Raw genomic sequence first — 20849 nt, forward strand, 5'->3', positions numbered from 1 at the left:
AGAGAATTTTTTTTTTTTTTTTTTTGCAGTACGCGGACCTCTCACTGTTGTGGCCTCTCCCCTTGCAAAGCACAGTCTCCGGGGGCACAGGCTCAGCGGCCATGGCTCACAGGCCCAGCCGCTCTGCGGCATGTGTGATCCTCCCAGACCGGGGCACGAAGCCATGTCCCCCACATCAGCAGGCAGACTCTCAACCACAGCACCACCAGGGAAGCTCCCTTCTAGAGAATTTTTAATTTCATTTATTGTGTTGTTCACCCTTGTTTGTTTGCTCTTTAGCTCTTCTAGGTACTTGTTAAACGTTTCTTGTATTTTCTCCATTCTATTTCCAGGATTTTGGATCATCTTTACTGTCATTATTCTGAATTTTTTTTTCTGGTAGACTGCCTATTTCCTTTTCATTTTATAGGTTTGGTGGGTTTTTGCCTTGCTCCTTCATCTGCTGTGTGTTTCTCTTTCTTCTCATTTTGCTTAACGTACTGTGTTTGGGGTCTCATTTCTCGGGCTGCAGGTTTGTAGTTCCTGTTGTTTTTGGTGTCTGTTCCCAGTGGCTAAGGTTTATTCAGCAGGTTGTGTAGGCTTCCTGGTGGAGGGGACTGTGTTCTGGCGGATGAGGCTGGATCTTGTCTTTCTGGTGTGCAGGCCCACGTCTGGTGGTGTGTTTTGGGGTGTCTGTGGCCTTATTATGATTTTAGGCAGCCTCTCTACTAGTGGGTAGGGTTGTGTTCCTGTCTTCCTAGTTGTTTGGCATAGGGTGCCCAGCCCTGCAACTTGCTTGTCATCGATGGAGCTGGGTCTTGGCTTTGAGTTGGAGATCTCTGGGAGATTTTCGCCATTTGATATTATGTGGAGCTGGGAGGTCTCTTTTGGACCAGTGGCCTGAACTTTGCTCTCCCAACTGAGAGGCACAGCCCTGACGCCTGGTTGGAGCACCAAAAGCCTGTCATCCACACGGCTCTTAGTAAAAGGGAGAAAAAAAAAGAAAGAAAGAAAGAAGAAGATAAAATAAAATAAAGTAAAATAAAATAGTTACTAAAATAAAGAAAAATTATTTTTAAAAAATTTAAGTAATAAAAGAAAAGAAAGAAAGAAGAGAGCAACCAAACCAAAATACAAATACACCAATTATAATAAGTGCTAAAATAGTATACTAAACAAACAAACAACCAAAAAACGGATAGACAGAACCCTAGGACAAATGGTAAAAGCAAAGCTATACAGACAACATCACACACAGAAGCATAGACATACACACTCACAAAAAGAAAAAAGGGGAAAAAATATATATATCCTTGCTCCCAAAGTCCATCTCCTCAATTTGGGATGATTTGTTGTCTATTCAGGTATTCGACAGATGCAGGGTACATCACGTTGATTGTGGAGATTTAATCCGCTGCTCCTGAGGCTGCTGGGAGAGACTTCCCTTTCTTTTCTTTGTTCACACAGCTCCCAGGGTTCAGCTTTGGATTTGGACCCGCCTCTGCATGTAAGTTGACTGAGGGTGTCTGTTCTTTGCTCAGACAGGACGGGGTTAAAGGAGCAGCTGATTCGGGGGCTCTGGCTCACTCAGGCTGGGGAGAGGTAAGGGTACGGATGCGGTGCGAGCCTGTGGCGGCAGGGGCCAGCATGACGTTGCACCAGCCTGAGGTGCGCCGTGCGTTCTCCCGGGGAAGTTGTCCCTGGATCACGGGACCCTGGCAGTGGCGGGCTGCACAGGTTCCTGGGAGGGGAGGTGTGGATAGTGACCTGTGCTCGCACACAGGCTTCTTGGTGGCGGCAGCAGTGGCCTTAGCATCTCATGCCCATTTCTGTGGACCGTGCTGAGAGCCGCAGCTCGCTTCCGACTCTGGAGCTCCTTTAAGCGGCGCGCTTAATCCCCTTTCCTCACGCACCAGGAAACAAAGAGGGAAGAAAAAGTCTCTTGCCTCTTCGGCAGCTCTAGACATTTTCCCGGACTCCCCCCGCCTAGCCGTGGTGCACTAACCCCTTCAGGCTGTGTTCACGCTGCCAACCCCAGTCCTCTCCCTGGGATCCAACCTCTGAAGCCTAAGCCTCAGCTCCCAGCCCCCGCCCACCATGGCGGGTGAGCAGACAATCCTCTAGGGCTGGTGAATGAGTGCTGGTTGGCACCAATCCTCTGTGCAGGAATCTCTCCACTTTGCCCTCCGCACCCTGTGGCTGTGCTCTCCTCCGTGGCTCCGAAGATTCCCCCTCTGCCACCCGCAGTCTCCACCTGGGAAGGGGCTTCTAGTGTGTGGAAACCTTTCCTCCTTCACAGCTCCCTCCCACTGGTGCGGGTCCCGTCCCTATTCTTTTGTCTCTGTTTATTCTTTGTTCTTTTGCTCTACCCAGGTGTGTGGGGAGTTTCTTGCCTTTTGGGAGGTCTGAGTTCTTCTGCCAGCATTCAGTGGGTGGTCTGTTGCCTTTTGGGAGGTCTGAGTTCTTCTGCCAGCATTCAGTGGGTGTTCTGTAGGAGTTGTTCCACGTGTAGATGTATTTCTGATGTATTTGTGAGGAGGAAGGTGATCTCCATGTCTTACTCTTCCGCCATCTTGAATATCCACCCCTCAAATTGTTTTGAAATACAGAATCATTCTTAAATTTTAAGTCATTTTAACTACTACTCTATATAACTAAAATATGAAAGAAAAAAATCATTTGAACAAGAGAGACAAGGATGGAACTACCCAGAAACTCCCTTACAATAAAGAAAGATGATTTACTTAAATCACAGAAGTTAGGAAGAGGTACATATGAAAAAATGTTGCCTTCAGTCCTGCCATGGGAAAAATCATTTTTCACAATGTTTGTTTTGTTGCTTTAATCAGTCTTGTTTAACTGTCTTAAAGAATGGGTACAAGTGCCTCTCACTTTGCTAAATAATTTACTACCTTACTAGCTTGGACTCTGTAGTGACCTAATCTCACTGGTGAATGATGGAGGCTAACGGGTTTATGCACCATGAATAAAGATAAATTAAGTAGCTTTCATTAGTTCAGCTGGCATTGGTAAGAAAATAAGCACAAACAAGGATATAGTGTTCCAATAATCCATAAAGGTTACTTTTAGAATTTTTTTTTCAAAGGACGGAGAGGTGCTTTAGTATAAACTGAACAAAACATAGCTGTTTTAATGTGTGCTATTCAAAGAGCTTTAAAACCACATCATCTGCTCTTTTTAGGTCAATAAAACAAGAAAGCAGACACTCATGTGGCAGCCCTACAGTGTTTCTAAGGATCTGAATATAGTAAGTGGGTATCTCTGTGTGTGTGTGTGTGTGTGTGTGTGTGTGTGTGGCTTCCTATTGATTCCTTTCCTATGCTAAGCAGCCTTCGAAAGGTGTACAAGATAAATATTATTAAATCAAGTGAAAAAGATACATGATTTCATGTTAAGTGAAAAGATAGTCTGCAAAACATTATATAGAATGTGAAACCAACTTTGGAAAAGTATTATATGTATGCATATTTAGACAGAAAGAGAAAGTCTACATTAAAAGAGAAATTTTGGAAAAGATATATCCTGTGTAATTACTAGTTATCACCCTTAGGCAATAATGTTATGGGTGATTTTATTTTTAACTGTAGTAAATTCAATTAATGGTAGTTCATTTTTTTCTACAATAAACATACTTACTTTCATAATTTAAAAAAATTAATTGAATTCCTCCCCAGGAGTATCAACTTGTGCCTCTATACAAGAATGGCCAAGCTCCCAGAACTTAGACAGTGAGGTCGAATTTTGAAATCAAAGTATCAATACAGTTCTTGAATAAGGCATTAAAGGCAAATGGATAAAAAAATAAATTGCTTAATTATAAATCAACATTACTCTGCAAAGAATAGACATTGAAAATAAGATAGTGCCCAAAAGGCCTCAATAGACATCACAGTACCAGTAGTTAATTTTAACATCTAGTAATACCTACAGAATAGATGGATTCTATAGTATACATTCATTCAGTTGTGGTGATGATATATAGAGAAAAATGTCCCAAATATAGCCTTTTGTCAATAACCAGTGAATTAGAAATATATACCCTTCTTCTTCTCCTTTGTATTGATATTTCAAAGGACAGATCCAGTCCCACTTCTTCATGAATATATTTGTTATATTCAAATCAAATTTACTTACTCTAATTTCTGTAAGAAAAAGAAATCTCCTGCAGTATTTTGAGACTGTTAGTTGACATTTCAAGTTTATGCCTAATTTCTTCCTGAGGACTACACACTCACTGAGAGCAGAGACTACTTTTAACAACTTTTATATCAAAATATAGTATTTTTCATATAAATATTTTCATGCCTGTAGAAGAGAGTAGCAATTAAGATTTGGTCCCAAACTGTTTAGGTCCAAGTAGTAGCCTGACACTAATTAGCAGAGTGACCTTGGACTATTTTGTGAAACTTTCTGTGCATCAGTGTCCTCATCTGTAAATGGATCCAGCAGGTGTTGTTGTGTTTTGTTTTTTGTTGTTGTTTTGTTTTGTTTTCATTTTGGCTGGGGAAGGGGTTCCACGTGAGAGACAGTATTGTATATATTTACATGTATTCACGCTTTGAATCCTTACGACAATACAATAGGTAATATTATTATTATTTCCATCTTTCAGATGAGGAAGTTGAGGCTTAGAGAGTTTCAGTAATGTGACCAAAGTATCACAGCTAACAGGCATAAGAGCTGGGGTTCAGACTAGACAGCCTGTTTCCAGAGTCTATGTTCTGAAATTCTGCATTATAAAGCCTGGAGCAGAGTAAGTCCACAATAAATATTAGTTGTGGTTATTACGTTTTTGTCAGAGGTTTAATTTTACCCACCAATTTTTAAAAATATATTTGCCTTCCTTTAGTCAAGTCATTCACTGGGCAGTTTTCACAGTCCCTCTTACTCCCTATTGTCTTCTACTAATACACTTGCTTTGCTTGGACCCTGAAGAGTTGGCATCAGTTATTTTGTAAAATATCCCTCCATTTGCATTTTTTAATTTGTCTAATTATATTTGTGTTATGCATGTTTGACAAGAATATCACAGAAGTAATGCTGCATTTTCATTGTATCCTATCACGTGGCAGACAATTTTGATATGTTCCATTTATGATGATGTTACCTTTGATCTCTTGATTAAGGTGTCTGCCAGGCTTCTCCAATATCAAATTACTATTTTGCCCTTTGTAATTAATAAGTGTGTGTGGAGAGGAGTTTGAGAATATATAAATATTCCTCTACTCATTAAATTATTTATTTATCTATTAATTTATTCATTCATTCATTCATTTATTTCAGCATGGATTTAAAGGATTCCTGTATAATTTAACACTTGTAATCCATGTCTATTAATACTTTATCATTGTTAAACTTTTTATTTTGGAAATATTTTAGATTTACAAAAATCTTGCAAAAATAATAATAACAAAGTTCCTACATATCCACTTACCCAGCTTCCCCTTATATGAACATCTTACATTACCTAGATACATTTCTCAAAGCTAAGAAATTAACATTCATACAATTCCACTAACTAAATGATAGACTACATTTTGATTTCATCAATTGTCTTTATTAATATCACGTTTCTATTCCAGAATCTAATCCAGGACAGCATTTTTAGGTTAGCCAATTTAGTCCTCATGGCTTTTTCGTCTCCTCTGATTTGTGACAGTATTTTAGTCTTTCTTTTTGTTTTATGACCTTCTCACTTTTTAAGAATCCTGGTAAGGTATGTTATAGAAAGGGCCTCAGTTTTAGATTTCCTAATGTTTTTTCATGATTAGACTGGGATTCTGCGTTTTGATGAAAAGTATCACAGAAGAGAAATGACCTTCTCATTGCCTTATATTAGCAGGTATGTGATATCAACATGACTTATAATAGGGGGTTTTAACCTTGATCACTTCGGTAAGCTGTTTTCTACAAATTTCTTACCACTAAGTTACTGTTTTTCATTTTCCACACTCTATTCATTAGAAGTGAGTGATTAAGTTCATTCCATATTCAAGGGGAAGGAAATTACAAAGACAGACTATCAAGTATATGTAGAGAATCATAACAATTTTAAGCATGCAAACATAGGTCTTTCTCCAAATGAATGCTTTGAATGTTTTTATTTTTTTTCCCTGAGACACAGTATTTGACCAATGACAAAATTTGCTTAGTCATTTCATTATGTATTACAAATTCTTCATACAAATTCATCATATATCCCACTCTCATTTTCACCTCTAACATTTAAATAGTCAACCAGTCATGTAAATTTTACTTCTGAAATAGTTTTCTCCATCATCTTGTATGGATATTAACTGTCACTCTCAAAAACTCCACGTACTCCAGTGAGCATGGTTTGGAGCATTAAGTATACAAATACATATGTGAAATGTTAATGGTTCTGTGGTAAAAAATATTTTGAGAAACATAGATTAAATAAAATTTTATTACTGTTGAAAGACCTCAGAGCCGTTAAAAAATAAATATGCATTGAAATGCTTCGAAGGTGGACATATTAGTAATTTAACACTTAACTGCCAACCCTCCCTCTTTTTTTTTTTTTTTTTTTTTTTTTTTAGGGATTAACCTTTGGAAAAGTGTTCCAGGGAACTTTTTTTGGAAGTACTATACTTAACTTGATTAACTGTCTTCCTCACTGTCTTCCATCTGTGTAATACTCTTCTGCTTGCAGAAAGGGAAAGTTGTCTCTCTGGGGAAGATGGCAGTCTCCATTCTTCTCTGCTTTGGCTTGTGCCAAATTAATTACTTGTTCTACTCAACTCTCAAATCACTTATTTGAAATCACTTGAGAATAGCTATGTTCATCATTATTTAAAATATGTATTATTCATTCTGTAGTTATATAATGTCTTTGCAACTAGATTATCAATGTGTTAGTAATAGAACTTATTTTATGTGCCTTTGTGTCCTCTGGCTGAGTGTTTAGAAGGCACTCACTCCACAGTTTGCTGATCACTGAATAACAAATATCTTGCACTGGATAAGATACCTACTTCATTTTCAGCAGGGCCTAGCCTGAGATTCAGATGCTCTGAGTCTCAGGTTTGTGCTCGCTCAGATAAATAAAACTTATTCCGATTATAGATAACATGCAGACATGAAATTTCTTTAAGGCCATTTTGACGATGGTAACAATTTTAATATGGCCTATTTCAGACATCACTAACAATTCCAAGAGTATGAACATAATATTTTCAAAATTCTACATGAAACTGAAAATGTATTTAATTCCAAAAGCAGTCTTCACCTCAAACTTATTTGAAACCACCTGTGAAGGAAAATGAATTTGTCTTTTTCAACCAAAAAAACCTAAATTGGGACTTCCCTGGTGGCGCAGTGTTTGAGAATCTGCCTGCTAATGCAGGGGACATGGGTTCGAGCCTTGGTTCGGAGGATCCCACATGCCATGGAGCAACTGGGCCCGTGAGCCACAACTACTGAGCCTGTGTGTCTGGAGCCTGTGCTCCGCAACAAGAGAGGCCGCGAAAAAAAAAAAAAAAAAAAAACCTAAATTATGTGGCAATTTCATTTTCATTTGAATTTTCAAGTCCTCTTAATGTTTGTTTGACTCATTTCAACTGTAGCCATCTTTTTTAGGCCTTCATTGATGTGTAAAACATACACTTTCAAATCTTAAATGATGCCTCACAGCTAAAGTATGTCTCCAGAAATTTTTCCTAGTCGCCAGGAATTTAGTGTGTTCCTAGTATTTAGTGGGTTTAGGCCAGAAATGCTAAGGTAATGCAACACATAGGGTGCTCTAATACAACAAAGTTATTTTCAGTGTTCTGCAGGACTTTCAAATATCTGGCCAGATATAGCTTTTAACAGATTGATTGTGTATAATTGTATACAGTAATAGTAATAATTATAATTGTAATAATATTAATTATAACTAAGAGAATGTCATAACTCACTTAAGCTGGGAGAGAGAGAGAGCTGAGCTGTCAGGTATCAGAGTAGCCAGTTAAAGCCACAAACCTAAAATGAAACTGTTAAGCCTTTAATCACTCATTGCGACGTCATAAGCAAGAGTATGAACTTGAGAACACGTCAGGTCTCCTGATTTCATACTGGTGGAGAGTCAGGTGGATGAGCAAAGACTTGGGGATCATGCTACTGTCAAGGGAGGCTCCAAACAAAAGGTTTGGGCAGTTTTAGGGACCCTAAGTTTGGTGTATCTGAGGAGGAAGAACCAGAGTAAAAATGCTCTGGGTACTGAGTCAAAGTGGAGAAAACTCTTTGAGGTTTCCTCCTTCGCCTTTCCCTTTGCCTGAAAGGGATCTTTGTCCCAGGCTTTGGATAAGGGAACCTGGGAATGAAGACGTCTGGGCTAGGATGCAACTGGTGTAAGAGCATGGCTGGCTAGTGGGACCTGAGTCCTTGACTGCATCTCCCTTCAGGAAATGATAATGTTCTTGCTGTGCACCAAGTCTGGTGTGAGGAAGGCAGCTTTCCCCTGGGAGGCCTACCAAGTATAGCCTTTATAATTGCCTATAATCAGGCCTGAAAAAACATACAGATTTTGAACCAGGAGCCAAATTCCTAGAGAATGCATCTAGCACTTCGTATGGGCAAGGCACTTTCTAAGTGCTTGACAAATGATATGATTTAATCTTCATAAAACCCTACTGGACTAATATTACCATTTCCATTTTACAGATGAGAAAACTGAGGCACACAGAGATTTAAGTGATTTGCCCAAAGTCACAAAGCTGGAAAGTAGGAGAGCCATGATTTGAGCCCAAGAAATCTGGCTTAGAAAGTCTCTACTTTAAATCAACACATGGTACTCATTTTATTTACGAGCCTAGAATTGAATTCTATTCTCATATCAAAACTAAACATTGTTACAGGTTTTAATATACATTGAGTTTTCTAGAAATGTAACTCCTATATAAAATATGGAAATGTTATCCTTAATTTTTAAGCTTACCAAGAATTGTTCATCATTTCAGAAAATCAAACGTTTAATGGCAACACTGTTTGTAGTATTTGCGTTGTCAGTACATCACACCTGTACCACTGTGCATTTGTAGCAAACTACACAAATATAAGCATCTGACTGTTTAATTGTAGCCCCTAGTGTCATGCTGAGTATTGACATGTTGAATTGTGTATTATTTTCTGGTTCACTCTGTTCAGGTTTTTGGTCAGGTTTTTGTCTAGTAATGTTTATAAAAGTATAATTTAATAAACTAAAATTCAGCCTTTTTAGTGTGCACAATTCTATGAATTTTGACAAACACACACTTTTGTATAAGTTTGATATAAAATAGTTCCATCAACCTCCAAAATTGCCCTTTTTCCCATTTGTAGATTAGAGCTCCATCCATATAACACATGTACAATACACACATATAAACATTAATTGCATAATTTATAACACTGTTAATCAGTGTGTATCAGTAATCCATCCATTTTTATTGCTGAGGAGCATTCCATTAAACGGACATACCTCAGTCGTTTATTTATCCATTCATCCACTGAAGTCCACTTGGTTTAATTCCAGTTTGGGGTAATTATGAATAAATCCTTTACAAATATTTACATACAATTTATGGTGTGAACATCAATTTTCATTTATGTTGGATAATGACCTAGGAGTGAAATGGCTGTGATGTATGATAACTGTGTATTTAACTTTTAAGAAACTGTCGAATGGTTCTGCAAAGAAGTTGTATCATTTTCCATTTCCACCAGCATGTATGGTAGTTCTACATACTGTACGTCCTCACCAAGACTTTATCTAATCATGACTTTTTCTTTATTGCTTTTTATGAACTTGTAGTGTATCGTACTGTGGTTTTAATTTGAATTTCTCTATTGACTAATAATGTTTAGCACTTCTTCATGAGCTAATTTTATATCTGTACATCCTCATCTGTCAGCTGTCTGTTCAAAAATTTACCCAATTTATTTTGGGTTGTTTATTTTCTTATATTGATGTCTGAGATTTCTCAATACATTGTCAATTTAAGTTTTATCAAGTACTTGTTTTATCAATATTTTGTCCCAATTGGTGGCTTGTCTCTTCATTTCTTTAACAGTGGCATTTGAAGAGCAGCTTTTAATTTTGATGCACCAAATTTTTTTTTCTTTATAGGCCATGCTTTCAGTACTATGTCTAAGTTATTTTTGCCAAATCCAAGATCAAAGATATTTTTCTCCAATGGTTTCTTTCAGTAATTTTATATTTATTAGGTTTGTTTAGGTAGTTGAGGTGTGAGATATGAGTAAGGTCATTTTTGAATTTGGATAGTCAATTGTTTCAGAATCATTTGTGGAAAACATTTTTCTTTCCCCATAGGATTACCGTGCACCTTTGTCCAAAATGAACTGACCATATTATGTGTGTCTATTTGTGGAGTCTTTATTGTGTCCTATTGATCTAGGTATCTATCCTCTGCCGACACAGCACTGTATGGATTACAGTGGCTTTGTAGTAACTTTTGGAATCACAATTAGTACGATTTGGAGTGACAATGAAATAAAAAGATAGATAACACGATTTTGAAAAGTGTGTAAAACGTTTGATTTGGCATTTCACAAAGAATATACCTGAATGATGAATAAGCAAATAAAAAGGTTCTCAACATTATTAGTCAGTTATTAAGAAAATGCAAATTAAAATCTCAGTGAGATACTTCTCTATAATTATCGAGTGACTGATAATTAAAGAAAACAAAAATGAAAACAAAAAAACAGATAATAGCACAGGCTAGCCTGAATGTGTAATGACAGGAGCGCTCATACTATAAGAAGGAACGTAAAATGATACAAGCGCTTTTATTTTTTCAACATTCATGCGCAAGTTTTTTTTTGTGGACATATGTTTTTATTTCTCTTGGAACAGAGTGGAATTGCTGGGTTTTAAGATAATCTATGTTTAACATTTGAAGAGCTGAATGATACAATTACTTTTGTAACTCTTTGGAAGTTTCTCTAAAAGTTAAACATATTTTACTTTAAGAATAACTCATTGTTTGTAGATTTTTTGATAAAGCAGAAACTAACATACCGTTGTAAAGTAATTATACTCCAATAAAGATGTTAAAAAAAAAAGAATAACTTATAGGACTCCTAGATATTTACTCAAGAACAATGAAAACATGTATCTACACAAAGATTTTACTTGATTATTTTTAGCACTGTTCAAAATAGCCAACTATGAGAAACAATATAAATTTACAAAAGTTTGGGTAAACAATTATGGTATATCCAGACCACAGAATACTGCTTGGCAAAAAATATGGTCAAATTACTGATACGTGCAACAACATGAAAGCTTCTCAGAGTCATTATGCTGAGTGAAAGAAACCAAGCCAAATAGAATACATACTATCTAATTCATTTACATAAAATCTTAGAAAATTCACATTACCGTATAGTGTCAGACAACAGATCAATGATTTTCTCTATCTGATGGTGGGAGGGGAAGATGGATTACAAAGGGGCATAAGAAATTTTTAGGAGTGAGAGAAATCTGTATCTTAATTGTGGCAGTGGGTTCATGAGCATACACGTTTGTCAAAACTTATTTAATTGTACAATATAAATGGACACAGTTTATGTAAGTTATATATAAAGTTGATTTACTAAAATGTTGTATCCAATAGGTATGAGAACTCTATGTGTAGATGGAAAACAAACAAATGAAAGACGTTAACTTTGCAATAGAAATATAGGTATTCTTATTCTGACTATTTATTATAGCCCATTAAACCTGTAATATTCAACAAGTAACTGAACCCGCCCACTTTTTATTTCCCTCTGTAAAAGGGAGATAGTATCTACCCATCAGAGTTACCCTGAGGCTAAAATGAAACAAAATATGTAAAGCACTTAATACATAGTAGATTGTTGTTTTTTCCATTATTTTTGAAACACTATTATTTTTGTTTTTCTTGAATGTTTCTTGTGTGTTTCCTGTGTGATTCCAACTGCCTGGGATAGTTTTCTTGCTGCATAACCAACCCTTTTAAATCAAAACATTCTTTTTCACTCAGTTTAAAACATTACCTTTTCCCATACCATTCACATTTTTATTGACCAAATGTGATTTGCTCATAGCATAATAAGTTGCATTATTTTCATGGGGAGGAATACCTGTTTATCTTTTGAACTGCATTTGCAGTGCATGAATAAATAAGAATGTATAGAATAATAAACTTCAAGTGCCAAAAACCACATCATAATATGGTGTCTATATGAGTATGTGGTCGAAAGCAAAGTACACCACATAGTAAAGAAAAAAACACATACCTGGGTTGCAGAAAATGTGACTCTGTTTCCTCTGAATTCCTAAATGCACACTTTCTTTGCCTTCTGCCACCACCAAAATGAGTCCTCAAAACAACTTGAAAAGCCAGTTGTTAAAGAGGAAGTAAATAGTGCAACGTGTTGACCTAGAATATGTATGGGAATTAAATCCTCAAAGCCAATCCATTTAGAAAGGAAGTAAATCTATGATTCAGTGTCACTCAACCACACTACTAAATGTCATAGTGAAGAGCTACTGCCTGAGAAATTGCTCCAGGCTCAGCACCCACAGAAGGAAGATTTCACTACCTTGATTTGTGGACCAAGAAGGGGGACATCAGTAGCTGGGAAGTGCTCCCTTTAGCAAAACAATTTTGGATCTTCTAGCAGATCCTAAGGCATACTCCCTCAGCTGAGTGAGATGTTTCTTTTCTTTTCTTTTTAAATTGCATTCTCATTTTCCCCTTTCCTCTATAAATGTCTCAATAAGCAAAGTCTTGTTTTGTTGTGCATCACTCTTGAGTGTGTGTCACAATTTATCTGACATGAACATTAAATAAGGATCATAATAACATAGTTTCTATTTATTGACCACTTCCTATATTCCTTAACATATATCACATTTACTTCTCATGGATGTTTTGGTATATAAATATTCCCTATTTCTTTCATCTTACTTATAAAAAAAGTGGAGCTTAGACACTTTTCTCAAGAGTCCACAACTAGCTTGAAGATTGGAACTTAATTTCAGGAATATTGTCCTTATTTTTGTCCCTGCAGGATCCAGAGGCAAAGGCATTAGGTGAGTACCAGATGATGGAGAAACTGACCAAAGTATGTTTTCACAGTGAACAGTGATAGCTCCCCCAGAAACAAAAATAGTCAAGCATGTGGTCCTTGGAAATCAATGTTTCTCATTCTAGGCACATATATGGTTTGTGTCCCATTTGCCCGAAGCAAAACTCAAGCAGTGTAAGAGGTTAATATTTGCCCTATTATTTCCAGGTTGCATGCCTGCTGTCTACTAATATCCTTTTGACATTTTGATGGATATGGGTCAGAAAACTATTGCAGGTCCATAATTTCATTTAGCCATAGGTAGTTTGAGCTTTTTCTAATTCATTACAAGCACATCTGGGTTGATGGAACACTTTCTCTTGGTGCTCAGTTCTCCTAATGTACTTGAGCAAAAGTATATATTTGTGATTCAGGAAAGATACAATTATTCTTCTTTTGAAGTCATAACGAGCTGGGGTATACAGTAGAATGACCCTTAAGGACCCTATTCTTTCATTAACTCACAGCTTTAGCTAGGCTAAAAAACACTTATTTGAAGTCTCATGATTTCAGTCTACACAAATATCTAAGTAGCCCAGTTAACTCACTGAGGCTCTTCACTTCTAGTTGAGAACTTACCAAGCTCTTCTTTCACAGGACAGCTGTACAATTTGGGGAAATCAATATTTTAGGCCTTTCCAATGAATCTCAGTTTCTCCTTCTCTGACATGGGAGAGCTTGAAATAAGGCATGCATCTGGTCATCTTCAACTCTAATGTCCATTGACTCTATATTCACGATTTCAAGTGAAAAAGGAGTGATTTCACTCCTATCGCATCTTCTATGATGATATTATTGTGGTCGCTTGTTTTCAGATAAAGAATTTGCTTTTTATATGCCTTAGCTCTCCATGAATTAATGTCTCTAGCAAAACTGCTAGTATAAGTGCATGTTAACCCAGTGACTTGAAAACTGATAGGAAAAAGAAAAAGAGAGACAGAGAGGGAGAGACATACATATACTGCCTTGTTAAAAAAGATAAACTACATGTTCACTAAAGCCAAAATTGCCACCTATCTCTATCAATGGGTTTATTTTATTTTCTCATAAACTCTTAGGGTTTTAAACAACTGGGAAGTCCTTTTTTATGTTTCTTATCTTTGGTAACTGAATCATAACCATATTATTTGAGTAACTTATGCAATAATCCATCATTATTCAGATAAAAAAGGATTTGGAGCAATACAGAGGTTAAAATTTTGCTTTGTCGTAAAATAGGTTGTGTTCAAATTTGGTTTCTAACAATTACTAATAATAATACCTTCTCAACCTTGTTATAAAAAATAAATGAGGTAAATGTGTATAAGCTACCTGGTGGCTATTTTATATTACTCCTACCATATCTTTGAATAAGAACATTGACTTGGGAAGTCATCAATCTTCTCCTTCCCCAGAGATTTTGATGGACTTAGTGAGAAATTCCACAGGCTAAGGGGGTAGTAGTGCCATAATTAAGCCAGATTTTATTTTGATTATTATAAGTATCACCCCATTCCTTTGTCTGGGGGTTAGTAAAATAAGTCTCACTTGAGCCACATTATAAGACAGTGAATTTCTTTCTGGAGACTGCACTCTAGAGACAAAGATAATAAAAGTCTAACGTGTTTGAGCAGATCATTTTTACTGGCAGAAAACTACTGACAATAATAAATATTCCAAATAGAATTATAATTGTGATATATTCATGAACAAGACACATTCATCTTCTCTTCCTCATTCAGCCAGGATAAACCAAAAAAAAGCAATAGCCTATTGCTAGATATGTATTTTGTTTGATGTACATATTCATTTTTTCATGTAGGATTGTGCAGTGCTATCCCCACAAACAAGCCCAGTACACATTAATAATTTGTAAAATCAGCATAAGTAAATGTGACTACTTAATAGATAGATCCATAGGTTCTTCTATTTACTGTAGAGAGAGTACATTAACGCTCACGTTCAGAATCATTAGAGTCATTCAGAAATCTCCTCCTTTTTCTGGGTAAAGAGTAACATTATAGGGCTCTGCCCCCTTTGAAGTTTTTGTGGGTTTATGACATGCTTTGGCAAATGTGAGAAGATGTGATGTATCACTTCTGGATGGAAGCTTGAAGAAACAGCATGCCATTTATACTCTGTTGTCCCTCTGCCATGGCAATCATGGGGGCACACATCAAAATGTATATTTTCTTCACAACTCAATCTGGTTCTTGCATAACCACTGTGCTCAGAGTCCTCCTGTTGACCCAGTAGAATATAGGACCTGAGGGAGAATTATGTTTTTATGTTAAGCCACTGGGATTCAGGGTAGCAGAGTGGTGTTGTATATAGTCAACAAACTAAATGCTGATATATTTGACTTTCCTCATCTTCCAGTTTTTACAAGTCCTCCATTTGTTCATCATTGCATGTAGAATAAAATCCATGTTTCTTGTTATGATATATGATACTCTGCCTAAACTTCTCTAACCACCTCTCTCTTTTCACATTCTCACTTCAGTCACAGTGGATCTTCATTTTGTCTTTGCCAGTCTAGTACCTTAAAAGCAACACCTCAATGTATTGATGGTTTTAACTGGCTTTTCTATTACTAAGAATTAACTTGATCATCCTTTCATATATTTAAGAACCACTTATCTTTTATTTCCTGTGTGGTTCAAAAGGAAAAGCTTCAACGCTGTGAAGACATTACTCAATTGTCTTCTTGTATGTAGTCTTGTTGTTGACCTGTCTGGTGTCAGTCTTGCTTCTTGTTTATTCATAGGTAATATGCTTTTCATTTTTGTAAGGTTGTAAAAGTTCTGTTTTGATATTCTCAAGTTTTACTGTGACATGCATTGCATGGATGTGTTTCTTAAATTCCATTTTTAAATTCTGAGTAAATTTTATTAAATAGTAAATCTTTTTTTTTTTGATAATTCTGGAAATCCTTGGTCTTTATTTCTTGAAGTGTTTCTCCCTTTTTTTATTTTGATCAACTGTGAAAACTATTCTAAGAACGTTGACTTTTCTGATCTCTATTTTTTTAAACATTTATTTTATATATTCTACCACGTGATTTCTTTCTAATATCTTATGGGAAAGTTATTCAAATAAATAATTTAACTCATTGATTTGTCCTTCAGCTGTATCAATTCCACTCTTCAATTCTTTATTGATTTCTTTCTGTCAACCCTTATGGATTTATTCTGAGTTATACCATGTGATTCATTGTTCTTGGTTCATCTTTCCAATATTATAATTTCTTGGATGATAACTAATTTGTTTATATAAAATTTTATTTTGTCTTCTACATTAATTCTTCAGAATACCCACCGTCTGAATTTTCTATTTTATTAGTTATGGCATTTAGTGATATGTACTTGAGGTAAGATTCTCTAGCCTTCGCTTAAGTCTCTTCTCGTGGGTTACAAGTGTGGTGGGTGCATGTCTCAGGGAAAAAGGGCTTTAACATTGCTCTCAGCACCTTACTGTGCCCTAATATTTTTTAAGAGCTTGCTGCCTCAGTTGTAATTACATAGCTCTTTGAGTATAGAAAAAAGATATAAGGAGGATAAAATTTTCAGGAAATTACTAGTCCTTCTGCCTCAGATGTTAACTGCTTTCATCATACTAGGGCCATTGTATTATCCAAGCTCAAGTTCATGCCAAGACGGTTGCTGTTTCTCTGTCTGCAGTGACCATATTCAAGCACAATTTCAACCAAGCAAAGTGAGAAATTAAGGGCATATCAGTAAACTTTCTTCCACCTTATCTGTGGTTAGATGTTCAAGTATTCTTCTATTTGGACCATTGTTTTCTTTCCTGTGTAATTTTACCATCTTGCTGGGTAAACAAGATTTCTCATAGAAATTGTCACGGGCCTCAGCAGCAATGATTTTTGCTAATATATATATTACACTGTCTTAAGTTTCTTCTATAATAATACACCAAAGTTGCTCCTTGTCTTTAGTTTGAGATTGGCTGTGTATATTTAAAGACTTACATGTAATCATTTGTGTGTTTTTTGTTTGTTTGTTTGTTTGTTTGCGGTACGCGGGCCTCTCACTGCCGTGGCCTCTCACGTTGCGGAGCACAGGCCCCAGACGCACAGGCCCAGCGGCCATGGCTCACGGACCCAGCCGCTCCGCGGCATGTGGGATCCTCCCGGACCGGGGGACGAACCCATGTCCCCTGCATCGGCAGGCGGACTCTCAACCACTGCGCCACCAGGGAAGCCCATTTGTGTGTATTTAGAATTTGTGGGGAATGGTTCTCTTCATCAGTGTAAACTGCCATGTTACCAAATATTTCTTTGATTTTACCAGTTATATTTTTGGAAATTCCTATGAGAATAGGAATACAGGAAATTAACTAATTGGTACTATTAATTCAATGTATTACTCCCTACCTATGATTACTTTATCAGAAGACCAAGCTAACAAAAACACATTGTTAAGAGCAGAACTAAATAAAATTAAAACAAGAAAAACAATGGAATAAATCAATAAAACAAAAAGCTGATTCCTTGAGAAGATCAGGAAAATTGATAAATTGCTAATCAAGGAACATATAGTCCAATTAACAATGACTATTTCTCCATACCCTCATAAAGTTCATATTTGAAATTGAATTGAAAATTGAATTGGATTGCTGCTCAATTTTTTTTTTTTTTTTTTTTTTTGTGGTACGCAGGCCTCTCACTGTTGTGGCCTCTCCCGTTGTGGAGCACACGCTCCGGATGCACAGGCTCAGCGGCCATGGCTAACAGGCGCAGCTGCTCTGCGACATGTGGGATCTTCCCAGACCGGGGCATGAACCCGTGTCCCCTGCATTGGCAGGCAGACTCTCAACCACTGCGCCACCAGGAAAGCCCTGCTGCTCAATTTTACAGTGGAACTAAAACTGCTCTAAAAAAAATCAAATCTACTCAAAAGGGAAAAAAATTGGATTGGAAATTTCCAGTTCCTTTTACTCAATATTTCAGTTGGTTAATACCCTATTGAAGAAATTCACTTGTGTTTCTCACTTTGCCTATGGAGCTGTGTTTTTCTTTATTCAGGCAACATTTACTCATTGGATTTCAGTTTAAATGTCATTTCCTCAGGAAATATTTCTCTGTCACTCAGATTTGTTCTGCTTTCTTGCTTAGTTATTCTCATTGCACCATATATTTTTCCTTTGTAACATTTATCACGGTTGTAATTAATTCACAAAAGCTCTTTTTCATAGTATCTTTCTTTGATGGCCTAAATGTTACCCATTTTCTTAAGCATCAATTAGTACCAGTCTGGAAATTATATAGCACTTAGTAGTTATGTACTAAATGTTTGTTAAATAAGTTATTCAATCAGAGTTCTTCTTACACAGAATTAAATATGGAAATACTCTGAGAATTTAATAAGAAAACTTTAAGACACTGTTAGAGTTACTGATAACCACAAAAGTGGAGTACCCTGTTTTTCAATAAGAGTCATGTAGCAAAACAAGAAAGACATAAAAGAGGGCTTATAATATTGCTTTAAAATGATGCCTTTATTGAGTTAGACATGAGGAAATTCTACAGCCTTATTATCAGGACACAGTTATAGCCAAAACAGTAATTTAGGAATTCTCTTTCACCTTAATATGCAGATGAGAACACAGTAATCCTAAACCAAGCTGACCAAGTAGACTTTAAGTTCACTATTATCTATTTAGTTTCATATTCATGGAAACCTACACCTACATACCTGCACACACGAGGTAATCAATACTTATGTGTTGAATGAATTAATAAGACCATACTTATAGAGGTCTTACAAGGCCTGAGGTCTGAGAATTGAATGGGGTACTGGCTGTGAGACTGTATTTCAAGGAAGGGAAGTGTGGGGCAGAATATCAAGTGATTTTTACCAAAGATCACTGGCCTACGTGCTTTTTTCAGGTAAAATTTGTGCTAAACCAATGATAAATAACCTAGCTTGGTTATAAGTATGATGATTCAAAGGTACAGAGCTGTTATCATCTGTACATTGGCTATGGGAAGGGCAAACATCTTTAACTTTAAATTACTGTTGGAACAGCATTCAACATGTGGTAAACAAACAACTTGTTTCCAAAAATGTAACTGTGACTTGCTTTGCTAGTGAGCTTCCGAGAGCAATAAAAGTGTTATCAACAGCCTCACACTGCCCAGGAATTTGTCTCACTCTCTGACAAGTGGTTCTTGTTTACTTTTTTTTTTTCCAAGATGAGCAAGCCTCTTTTGAAATAAAGGAGTGATGCAAAGCTGTGCTTTTAGAAGAAGCCTGTATTTTATTTCACAAAGAGAGAAAAATGGTAGCTCAGTTCAATAAACCTTTATTTGTATTATTGATATGTTAAAATTTGCCTCTTTCTCCTAAACGAAAAAAATGCAAGAAAAATTTCTATTAATTAAAGGTATTAGAAATTATAGTTATGGTTTTCATAGTTAAAAAGTTTCACAAGAACAAAAATCCAAATAACCAAGAAAATAACACCATAAATTAAAAAGAGGTATATATATATATATATATATATATATATACACACACACACACATATATATGCCAGTTATATTTTAAAATAAGAATAAATAATTAGCTTTAGTTAAATAAATTTGAAAACTTAGACCACAGGGGCAATTTTCTAGAAAAGTGACTTACCAAAATGTCACAAAAAGAAATGTAAAACTTGAATAGCCATAAGAGCATTACACAAAATAATTATAGTCAATAAACATTCACTTGTATAGCAAATCATGTCCAAATATTTTCCAGTATGTCATAGATAACATGCAAGATATTTCTATCATATATGAACTCTTTTAGAAATTGAAAGCAGAGGGGATGATTTCCTCTATTTTGTGAGGCTAGAATAATTTGGGGTCAAACTAAATAAGGATGATACAGAAAAACAAAGTCCCATTTCACTTGTGAACAAAGATTTTAGAAAAAGACTTAAAGCACATATTAGCAAATTAAATTCAGCAATATATAAAGAATGTAATATATCATTGAAGTCAATTCAACTCTAGAAATGGAAGAAAGATTTTTAATAGAACATCACGTAATATAATTTACCACATTAACTTTTAGAAGAAAAAACATGATAATCTCAACAGGCAGAAAAACAGTTGAAATAATTATTCCACTGAAGGATGTTTATTGAACAGCTATCTTGTTCCAGACACTCTGAGGTTCTTGAGATATAATGTGAAAACAATGTTTTTGTGGCATGGGACTGTAATGGATTATAAGATTAATAAGATTTAACAACCATTTAAGAAAAAAAAAATTAGTAAAGATGGAATAGAATGGAAATCCCTTAACTGCAAAAAGTGGTCTATCAAAGACATGTAGCAAATATGATATTTAATTTTGAAATATTGGATATACTTCCTTTAATGAGGGAAACAGGCCAGAGTGACAAATACCATCATTTCTATCCCACATTTCTTTGGAGGTCCTACCAAATTTTATGAGAATAAAAAATAAGGCTTTGAAAAAAAGCAAAAAAAAGTATTTTTTATGCATTAAGATTAGTCAATAAGATAATTCACTAAGATTTTTAAATGTAAGTACAACATAACCAAATAACTTATGTTCTAATCCACCAGCAACAAAAGATACGGAAAAAAATTAAGTAAAATGTCATTTCCAAAAGATACACACAAAAATTATAAATCACTCAAAACAATACAATAATAAAAAATGTTTAATTTTATGAAGAAAATATACATATATTCAAATTATATTTTATTAAAATGGGGATATACAGTATTC

Source organism: Physeter macrocephalus, chromosome 11 (genome assembly GCF_002837175.3).
Source record: "Physeter macrocephalus isolate SW-GA chromosome 11, ASM283717v5, whole genome shotgun sequence".
In the NCBI taxonomy this organism is placed as follows: Eukaryota; Metazoa; Chordata; class Mammalia; order Artiodactyla; family Physeteridae; genus Physeter; species Physeter macrocephalus.